This window comes from Adiantum capillus-veneris, chromosome 21, assembly GCF_014529385.1.
Source record: "Adiantum capillus-veneris isolate H3 chromosome 21, ASM1452938v2, whole genome shotgun sequence".
Taxonomy (NCBI): domain Eukaryota; kingdom Viridiplantae; phylum Streptophyta; class Polypodiopsida; order Polypodiales; family Pteridaceae; genus Adiantum; species Adiantum capillus-veneris.
In genome coordinates this window covers 139,911,590-139,923,218 of record NC_140951.1, presented here as the reverse complement: position 1 = coordinate 139,923,218, position 11,629 = coordinate 139,911,590, and positions in this window count along the sequence as shown.

Below are 11,629 nucleotides of genomic sequence, written 5' to 3'. Positions count from 1 at the left end.
AAAAACAACTAACAACTCGCATCTAACTCATGCTACACTCAAGTGACAGAAATCACTAAAAGCCAATCGCTCATCGGCAAACAAATCACATCCATTGCAGCATCAAATGACATCCAAACCTAACAAAACTTCTAGGACATGTTTATAAGACCTAAGCACACATGTTTATGGTCTCAAACACCACTTAGGTCAAGTTCCAAAATCGTAATTATTAACAGTAGTGGATTTTTGACCTAGTCGTCTTTGACCCAGAATGCATCTAAATGCTTAGCAATGATGCCCCAATACCCCGCATATGCTTAGTTTTTTATTTGAAAGTATAAATTCCTAGTTATGATGAAATTAGGCCGCGGGTTGGCGATGCCAAAAGCTACAAAACATCACTTTGAATTGTGAGGATGAGTACAGGCCCGGGGAGGTCACCTAATAAAAATGTAACATATCAGGTGAGTTCAAGAGAAGGGTATTTAAAGTTCTTGAAACTTACAGAAATATATATACAGAAGGGCATTATTTTTTCAAATTTGAAAAAAACTTACAGATTTTAAAAGAAAAGGGTACATTATATTCCTAACAAAATTCACAGATAAGGGATTTTACAAACATGTCTTGGACGCACGTGATATGGTAGTTTTACACATAGTGAACCCCCCGAGAGTACAACTCCTCGTTGGCTAGATCTTTAAGGTCTCTTGGGATAGTTTCCTACGATGTTAAAACTCTCTTCTTCTTCTTATTCTTCTCTCTCTCTCTCTCTCTCTCTCTCTCTCTCTCTCTCTCTCTCTCTCTCTCTCTCTCTCTCTCTCTCTCTCTCTCTCTCTCTCTCTCTCTCTCTCTCTCTCTCTCTCTCTCTCGTGTGTGTGCACATGTACCTACGTGTGAGCTTGCGCACTTGAAGACAGGCTACACCCTACATGAAGGATGCAACTCTACTATCCAATGTTTGCAACACATTGGAAATTGTGAAGCAAAACTCACTGTTTCTTAAGAAAAGTGCTTTGGCAATGTGTTGAACTCATTTGAAGACTTGCCCATGGCCAAGGTGGCAAGGGTTGTGCATGTTTCAAAGCCATCCTTGTACAAGGTAAGGTCTAGTGTCCAAGCCACCTCACATCATGGTTCTGGCTTATTCTCATTGAAAACATGTTGGAAGCAAAAACATGGGAGTACCATATGTGAGGAATTGGAAGGAATTATTTTACTCACTTGATTTTCCCAATAAGAAGTATGTTTGTAGAAAAAGAGTTGGGATAAATAGCCACATCAAACACCCAATTCATCTACTCGATGAGCCACATGTATACCATTAATTCTATGCTAAGAACCATAGAGTAGATGCTATTTCGCGCAGTTCTTGTTCTTGATCATGTACTATATATGCTAACCACTAGGTGCTCATTAATGCCAAGATATACTATATGCTCACTACATACATGCCATGCTTTGTTGCATACATATACATGACATGCTAACTAACATATGGGTCATGCTTATGTAGCATACTCAACATGCTTAGTATCGTAAAACCCATTCTTAGTAGCATACACTCCACGGTCCCTAACATATGGTCTATGATAACTAGCATAAATGCCATGCTTAGTAGCATATACACTATGCTTAATATCTTATGGGCCATGATAACTAGCATATGGGCCATGCTTGGTGTCCATGGTCAATAGCATATGGGATGTGCTAACTAACATACACGCCATGTGACTCGTAGCATATAAACTATTCTTAGTAACTTACATGCCATGCTAACTAGCACATGGGCCATGCTTGGTAGTATACACACCAGGCTTAGTAGCACACACTTCATGGTCAATGTCATATGGGCTATACTAGTTAGCATGTACACCATGCTAACTTGCATCGTTCATGCTTGTTGATAGCCTACATGCCATCTTAGCTACCATATGGGACATGCTTGGTAGCATACATTCCATTCTTAATAGCATACACTCCATGCTTAGCAACATAAAATCCATGCTAACTAGCATATACACTCCATGGAGTGTATGCTAACTAGCATAGTGTTCATTCTTGATAGCCTACATGTCATGCTAACTACGTACGGACCATGCTTGGTAGCATACACTTGTAATCGTAGTAGCAAATACCTATATGCTTAGTAGCATACACTCCATGGCCACTAGCATACGGGCTATGGTAACTAGCATACACTCCAGAATTGGTAGCAAATGCTAGCTAGCGTATGGTTCACTTCTTGCTTGGTAGCATACATGCAGAGCTAAATTCCATGTCTATGTAGCTACTATCATATCTTAAGTCATATGAGGCATCTAATATGTGTAGATTTGATCATTTGCAAGTTGAGTGATTCAATTATCTACAATTTGATTTTGTAAATTCAAATCCCTTCAACTAGAGTGCAAAATTTAGTTGTGTGCTTTCAACTATTTAAAGTCTTTCTTTGTTTGAACGAGTGAAGGATACATATACGTGGTGGGAATATCATGTGCATATGTCGTTTTTGAAAGATGAAATCAAAATCGTATGCATTCCCAAAAGTTTGGCCTCCATGTGAGTGAATGTTGATGTAGTTGTTAGATGTGTGTTGGTGGAGATGGTTCCAATGGTATCTGTTCCTCTATAGGACATACTTTCACCAATGTCACCCAATTGTGGGAGTTAGTGGTCTGCCCAAAGTGAGAAGAGGATCCCTTCCATAACAAAAAGTTCTTGATGGGGCAATGAAAAAATTATGGAGTCAAGAAATTGGTTTTCTATCCTTTGGAGACAAGAAAGGGTTGGTTGTCCGTCGATGATGATAAAGGTGTTTGCATTTGTGTAGAGTATGGACAAGTAAGGTAACACGAGAAATAGGAAAGAACTTCTTAAAAGGAAATTTAAACATGGGCCTTTCTTGCACTTTTAAAACCCAAGTTGAGCATCTTCATTAGTCAAAACTACGTTGCACGTTGGCAATCACAATAGTTTAAAGAATGTGTTCATAGCTTTCCTGATGATCTTGTTGTATCTATGATCAAATTTGCAGAGAACCACTCCTCTAAAGAGGATCATGATATCTTGTCTATGCATTGGTATTTTGCACAAGTGACTATACTTGTTCACATAACTTATATATAGGAAGGTTGGCGATATCCTCAAAATTGTCCACTTTTCCATTCTAGATGACAAAGTTCACGATACCTTGTTTGTTAAACATTGCTTTATGTTGCACTTTATATGTTTGAAGGAGCAAGGTGTAACAATCAAATCACACTAGGTGTGGTCTAACGGTGTTGGTTCATTGTTCAAGGTGCATAGTCCTTTCTACTTTGTAGTCAAGTATGTAGTTCTGTCATGGATACAAATGAGCCATATCTTCTGAGCATCATGACATAACAAGGGAGAACATGATGAAGTAGGGGTTGTGGTGAAGAGAAATAGTTAAATCCAGATGGTCCTACATTAAAGTGTGCCATTGCCGTGGTTTCTTAGTGTAGGTCCAACCTAGTTGAGGGTGAAAATGCTTGCTATGCTCCAAAAAGAGAGATTTTGCATGTGTTTTTTGGGAGGTCGAGTGGACACGGAGGTAAAATGGAGGTGTCAACATATCCCAAGACTGTGTTTCCCATTCATGGGTATAACCCTCAGGATTCTATAGGATTTGCCACTAGACATTTGGCTTGCTTTTGTGATGCCTCCATGCATGGTCATTGGAATAGGTGCATCAATAAATCACATGTTCTAGCCAAGGAATACCATGTTCTAAAACCTTTTTTGTACATTGAACCCCTCTAATGAGGAATCTTTAGATGAAGCCCTCCATGAACAAAATCATGATGTGTTAAGCAATGTAATTCAAGTTGGAGACAATTTTGTTATGTATCCAAATCTTGCAACTAATACAGAAGCAATCAACTTCTAACTTGCCACGTCTTATAGAGAGAGAAGTAAGAGGCTAATGTTAACTAGCATACAAGCGTACATCACATAGATAAGAGGTAATGAATAGTGTATACTAACTGACTATAAGCATTAATGATTTGGCATATAGTTGTGCTAATTAGCATATAATTTTATGTTAACTATAGGGGTGTGTTCTAGTTAGCACACAGGTGTATGCTAGCAAACATACTAGAATAAACTTGCATGCTAAAACTCTATGCTAGCTACTCGAGGTGGCCACTATAGTAAAAAGATGTCTATAATGTGAGTTCAAAAGTAGGAATTAAATTTTCTATGTTTACTCACATTTTCACATATAGATTGGTGTTGAGAAGATGATCCAAATTTTTGTTTAATGACTGAGTAGGAAAAGGACCCCTTTTATTGATGAAAAACTCACAGCTAAGGGGTTTCATAAATAGCCCTTGAACGCACATGATATTTGGGTTTTACATATAGTAATCCCTCTGAGGCTAGCTAGCATAAAATTGTATGTTAACTAGCGTACACTCGTATGCTAGCTATCATAAAGGTAAGTGTGAGTGAGAAATATAAACTAACTAGAATATTTATGTATGCTAACTAGAATACACGTGTGCTAGTTAGCATATCAATATATGCGAACTATCACACACTTACTCTAGTTAGCATACTGATAGCGTACACTTGTGTACTAGTTAGCATACATGTTTGCTAGCTAGCATATATTATGTGCTAGTTATTATATATTTATATGATAACTAGCACATAGTAGGTAAGTGTGAGTGACCAATATAAATTAACTAGCAAAGTAATGTTTGGATCAACCAATATACATGTCAATGTGAGTAATGATTTCTACCATACATGTGAGTAAGTGAAATCGATATAAATGTTTGAGTGAATCATTAACAATAAACATGTGAATGAGTGCAACCAACATAGTGCAATGCATTACACTTTTGCAATGTTAATCATACGAAAAAGACATGGTTTTTAGAGACCCATTAATACAAAAGTTCAAAACAACAATTTACTTGGATCACAAAACATCAATCTATTGGAAAGTTATATGTTGATGGTCAATTGCACACTTCTTGATTGGTCTAAAATTTATTGTATACATCTTGTATATAAAATACTTTTTAAATTTTTTTTAAAGTATAGGGCCTTTAAAGGCCAACAACAAGAGGGGATTCTAAGCAGAGCATAGTCTTGAGCTAGGCAAGATGGGATACAAAGGTTTGTCAGTTTTGAGCATAGTGTAAGTTTTAGTTGCAAACCAAAACATTGAGAGGCTCTCATTGTCCATGGGGGTATACATCATGTTATCCCAAGCATATTGTGGGTGTTCATGTGCAAGCAACAATAACAAAATCAAGTTCACAATTTTCTCAATGAGGAACCCATCCAACTTAGTATTCAACACCCTCACAAAATCAAACAGCAATGTGGGGGATTATGAAAGCACTTGTACACAAAGTCATCAAAAAATTAAATTGTTTTGAGCATTGTACTACTTTTGTTTAATCCAAAAATTAGACAGGTGTTTGTAAAGAATGGGATTGGTCCTAGGAATGATAACATCACCCTTTGATCTCTATAGAGAAAGCCGCCCAAAAAATCTTTGGGAACACTCAAGAAACTCCTTGCAAAGGAGGTTGGATACATTGGATTACTAAATATAGCTCCATATATACACCATGAGATTATGCAAGCACCATATCAGGAATCAAAGGGCTCTAGGATAGACAAAGACCCACTGGCCATGATCATAGGGCACCTCTTTCATCCTCTTTACATGCCATGGAATCTCCTCCCCTACCCTAAAATGTGCCACTAGCACTCCATTGAGGTTAAGAATCAATACACTTGCATCCCTCTCTAGGAGAAAAGGATCCTTATTTAAGTTAGGATCCTCAATTGACAAGACTGATGGCATGCGATCAATGATGATCTCTTATACTAGAAGGGCTACTAGGTGTGAAAACACACTTTTCTTTTCCTTCAATGGTGGTGGCCAATGCAAACACATTAGTAATTTCTTGTCTCAATTTTTATTGGTAGACTCAAGCGAGTAAAATGTACCAATAGCTACATAAGTGGTTGGGGATGGGATGAAGCACACAAAAAATAAAGCTCACATCCACACCACAATCATTACACCCCTTGTAAAGCAATCAACTCCAACATACAAATGTGAAGGCAACCACATCACTAGCACACAGACACTTGTACACGATATTGTAACACTTAAGGCACTCATACACAAGATTACTCATTTTGATACAAAAGAAAATTCTACATTATAGGTAAAGTTCACATAAAAAATCAAATCGAGAACATCCACAGAGAAGAACTTGGATGCACAAAACAACTAGTAGGAAAAACTTAGAGTTTCTTGCAACAAGCACATGTTTTCCCAATTTTCACTACAACACTATAGGGTCAGCAATTTGTTCTACCTACAAAGGGTTTCCATTTTTTGGTATGGGAAGCTCAAACTCCCAAGTTCTCATGGCCCTTCTTCCTTGTAGGTTGGCCTAAGACATGGCCCTAATGAGGAGTTATCTCCTACAAAAACCATGTCCAAGTCAAAGCCCTTGCTTTTCAAGTCTCCTAGGACCTCAGCTATACCTTCATTTTCCTCAACTAGCACCTCTTGTTGCTGGTTTTCTTCCTCTTCTACATTATTCCCCATTGGTTGCTCTTCTTTATTATCTTCCTATGGACCAAAATCATTAAGATCCTACATTATTTTCTCCAGTCCTTGAGCTCCGCTTATTTCCACAATCTCAACTACATATGTTGTCACATACACACACACTATTGCAAGATTCAAATTAGCCATATTTTCAATCAACCCATGGTCGTCTTCCCCAATGTTTTTACCTTCTCAAACCTTCCCAAGCCTCTCACTCGATGGGTCCCCCTCTATCTTCCCAAATGAGAAGGATCCTCCTTGATTAGTTGCATGTCATTTTGATGAAAGAAAATTCAAGCATGTCATATGGAGCGTTAGCCTATGTAGCATGAAAATACTGCTAACTAGCATGATATCATGTGATTGTTAGCATATAGGGACTATAAGGTAAGACCATTAGCTAAAGTAGCATATAGCAATGCTCATTACCATCGTGGTACTATTCGGTAGCATAGTGCTAGTGCTAACAAGCATAGGAGTCAATGTTAGCTATCATGGTGGCACCATTAAGTAGCATTTCTACCTATCATAGTTTCTAGTACTAACAAGCATAGGAGGGAATGTTAGCTAGCATGGTGGAAAAGCTATCTAGCATAGTTTCTTTGTTGCTAAAATTCACAATGACAATGCTAACTATGAAACTATAGTGTTAGCTAGCATACAAGGCATTGTTCGCTAGCATGGTGTCAGTGTTAGTTGCTTTGCTAAGATTCACAATGACAATGCTAACTATGAAACTAGAGCGTTAACTAGCATACAACACAGTGTTAGCTGGAATTGTGGCACTATTAAGCAACATTGTGTGACTTGTATCTAGTATCCTGCTATGGGAAGAAGCTTGATGACATTGCTAACTATGATGATGCTGGAGTGTTAACTAGCATATGAGGCAGTGTAGCTAGCATGGTGGCAATATTAAGCAGCATTATGTCACTTATATCTAGCATTACTAGTATGTTAAGAAGCATGATGGAATTGCTAACTAGGGATTTTATTTTACAATTACCCAAAAAAAAAACATATTGTGAGAGAAAAGGGTCCTTAAAATTCCTTGAAAAATTCATTAGATAAGGGGTTTTAAAAGAGAGCCTTGAATGCACGTGATATAGTAGTACTACATAGAGTGACCTCCCCAAGATTCATGATGACACTACTTTGTATGATACACATAATTGCTATCTAGCATACAAGCTACTTTAGCTTGCTTAATGGCCCTTGTATGTAGCATGGTGGTAGTGGTCGATAGAATAGAGAGAAAAAGCATGAAACTAGAAAAATCTAAACCTCTTCTCATCTCCCCATACCTTACATTCAAGTGACCATCTCATGGTATTGCCTTGGGGAGTAGTACTGAAGCACACATCGATCCATATAGGCACACAAGGTTGCAAAGCACATTGAGTGATATGTGTGCTTATAGGGTAGCACCATTAGCATGACAACTTTGTTGACATTGTATCCATTACCACACCCAACACACTTTTTAGATAAAGTAAGGTAGAACCATTAGCATGACAACTTTGTTGACGTTGTATCCATTCCCACACCCAACACATTTTTTAGATAAAATAAGGTCATTTGGGGTGGGTGTCACATCATCCATAGCATCGGGACCATGGAGCACATGAGACATGCATAGGTAGGGTGCTTAGTGTACACTGATCGTGCGGAGCTAGGGGGTGGAGTCCATGTTTGGGCTAGATGGACACACATTATTTTAGGAGGCATAGGGAGGCCACACAGATGAGAAGCTTGGCACACCACATGCTCGCAGTAAAGTGTGAACAACAAGTCTTAATCTTAATAAGAGGGACTCCTATGGTTGGGTGGTTATTCATAAGCAGTGCTCCTAAGCTAGAGGGCTTACACAAGAGCTCTTCAAGTGAGGTGTGTGATGCCTAGGATCTGATATATGTATCATTGGTATTAGAGTAGGTGGTTTTTTTCTTGTGAGTAGGGACCCACATGAGTACACATACATTAGGTGATAATTTTTCTTTCTTTGTTTGGAGAGAGGTAAGCTTCCTTACTTTTGCACTTTTTAATGATTCTTTATTTATGTCAATTTGAAGTTTCATTGTATGGAATCTTAGAATTGTGCTTTCATATTGAGCTTGAGTATATTTAATTGTTGAGAGGGAGAGTAACATTTGTGCTAAGATGGGTGTCATAATTGAAGAATTTGCATTGTATCAAGCAGTGATTCTATATTTATGTCAATTTGAAGTTTCATTATACGGAAGGCTAGAGTTGTGCTTTTAGATTGAGCCTTAACATACTAGTTGTTGAGAGGTAGAGTGACATTTGTGCTAAGATGGGTGTTGTTATTCAAGAATTTTCATTATATAAAAAAATTAAGTATGGATAGTGATAAAAGTTTCAAGGTTAACTACATGAGAGAAAATTGAAGCACTATCTGGGAGAGAATAATTCCACGAATATCTTGATGTGCTTTGGCTACTAAGAAGAAGAGATGGTTTGCACATGGAGTCAAAGAGGGGGGGGGGGGGGGGGGGGGGGGGGGGGGGGGGGGGGGGGGGGGGGGGGGGAGGTTAGCTCTCAAATGAAGTATGAAAGATATTGCAAGGCCTAGAAGCCCTAGAAGTTGGCCGACTGGAAAGTGTTGAAGCACTAGGTGGCCTCCAAGACCTCCCGAGGCCTAAACTAGCATGCTAGGGAAAGCTGCCAAGCTATGGGCTTGCTTTTGTAGCGGGAGGTAGCTTTTAGCAACATCCCTGCTTGAAAAAATCTTTAAATAGGCATAGAGTCCTCACATATTTACACAATGTGCTGGAAATAATATGTGTACTTGAGAAATTTACTTCTCCCAAGGGAATGGCATCCACAAGACACTTAGAGATCAAAAACTCAAATGGATTTACAAAGTAATTAAGCATTATTATGCAAATTTTTCTCTCGCATCTTTATGCAATTATGCCAAATCTTTCTCTATGCTAGAATCCCTATTAATTACTCACCTTGTTTGCTTGAACACGAGTGATTATGATAATCATGCTTAGCATATTATGCATGATTAAGCTTAATTTAGTAATTAGGAAGGGTGATTATGCTCTTGTTAAGCATAAAGCATCATTAGTTTATTAATTAAGTATTCTACGTACTTATAATTAGAATTGATGAGCTTAATTTTACTTAGTAAAAAGTAGCTAAATTGTAGCCTAATTACAAAAATTAAAGATAAAATTAGATTCTATATTGCATGGTTATTTGACCTATATTATCAATTCTCTTAATTTTTTACAACACACCTAATTCTTAGCCTATTAAAATAGAGGGGAAATCGTTTTTATGTAAAATTAAGTTGAATTTAATTTTCTTAAGCTATTAAGGTATTGAGAAGAGAAATAATATCCTTATGCTGCTTGATTTTTCTTTTTTAATTTTAGTTAATTTTAAAACTCCTAAGATATAGAAAATTGCATAAATACTCATATGACCTTTGAAAATAAGACCCTTGTAATCAAAGGTTTATTTTCATTTTTAAAATTCAAAAAATAAAATCCAAAATTTTTAGAGCTTTGTTATTATCAATTTATACCATTTTTATCTAAAATAATGGTAAGATTAGACTTAAAAATTAGAAAATAGTTGAAAAAATACCAATAATTTATATCTAGTTATTTCCTTCTAGAATAATTAGAGATAATAAGAAGAAGTCTAAAATCCTAATTTGTTCAATTATTTTGAGAAAATTGGAATTAAATAGAAAAGACTACCTAAGACTTATGAGAGTGCATCTAATAGCTTTATTGAATTATTAGCTACCCTTAGAAAATAAGAGAGTCTAATAAAGTAATATACGTGTAGTAGCTATGGAACCTCACAAAAGAGTTTGAAATCAGGCATGGAAAATGATCATGAGGTCAGCCCCAACAACTTGGCAGCACCAATGGAGCATGAAGAAGTGATACCAACCTTACCTAGCACAAATGTTGCATAGGTTAGCAATGTCATTCAAGTTATGTATACATTGTATATGTGACCCTAGAGTTATTAAAAAACCCATCTTAAGAAAATCACTAACCAAAACATAGGATTTCTTGGAAGTATGGCATTTGGTAGTAAATCAAGAAAGAAATGTTTGGGATGGACTGATTGACTAAGAAATAATGTTTGTCAAACCTTTTGGTATGGTTTTTCCTAGACTCTCTACTTACTAGCATTGATATCAGGTGGCAATTGTCGTGGTGTGAGATGACGCCCAAGGTGCATTGTTGTCACTATGACAAGAGTATGTCAATGTTGGACCAACAAAATATTTTAGGACTCTTGTTTTTTCATGGTATGAGATGATGTCCAGGTTGGCACCACTATTGTTGTGGTGTAAGTACACCCAAGCTGTCTCGATGAGTTACTTGCCGAGCGGTATGGGACGCTTAGGAATGGCAAGGTTTTTAATGAATAATGTATACATAGATATGTCTTGATTGAGCAAGTCAAATTTCTAAGAGAAGCCTATTCCAAGAGTGCTTTGGAGAAAAATTATCTACTCTTTTGTTTTTAAAAGAATGTATTCAGAAAGGATGATGGAACGAACATGTGAGATAAACAAATAAACAAAAAAAAAGAAAAGTAGTGTGAGTATGGTGTGGAAAGTGGGAGAATAAATCCAGGATGATAACATTATATGGATGGGTGGACCCGATCATCCGGGTAGCTTTTCAAAGATTACTTCTGTTATTTTTGCTAGCCTAGCCGGTGTTATGCCTTGGGTATCAGTGAAACTTGATGGGCGTGCCTTTTTTATGGGGAAAAAAGCGTCAAGGTTAGCTAACTTAGAGCATGTAGTTTCCTAGTTGACTTGTATTTAGATGTGTAACACTATTTTCTATAGTGAAGCTCAATAGTTAGTGGCTCTTGTTTGAGGATTTGCAAGGTTGAGACACAAACCTATTGTGTCTGTGTAGAGTTAGGAAGTAAAATGTCACTATTGGGCTATGTTTTCCCTTAGCTTGTGCAATGCAAGATGAGATCAACTCTTCACTAGTGGGTCATGCCTTAAGCCACAAA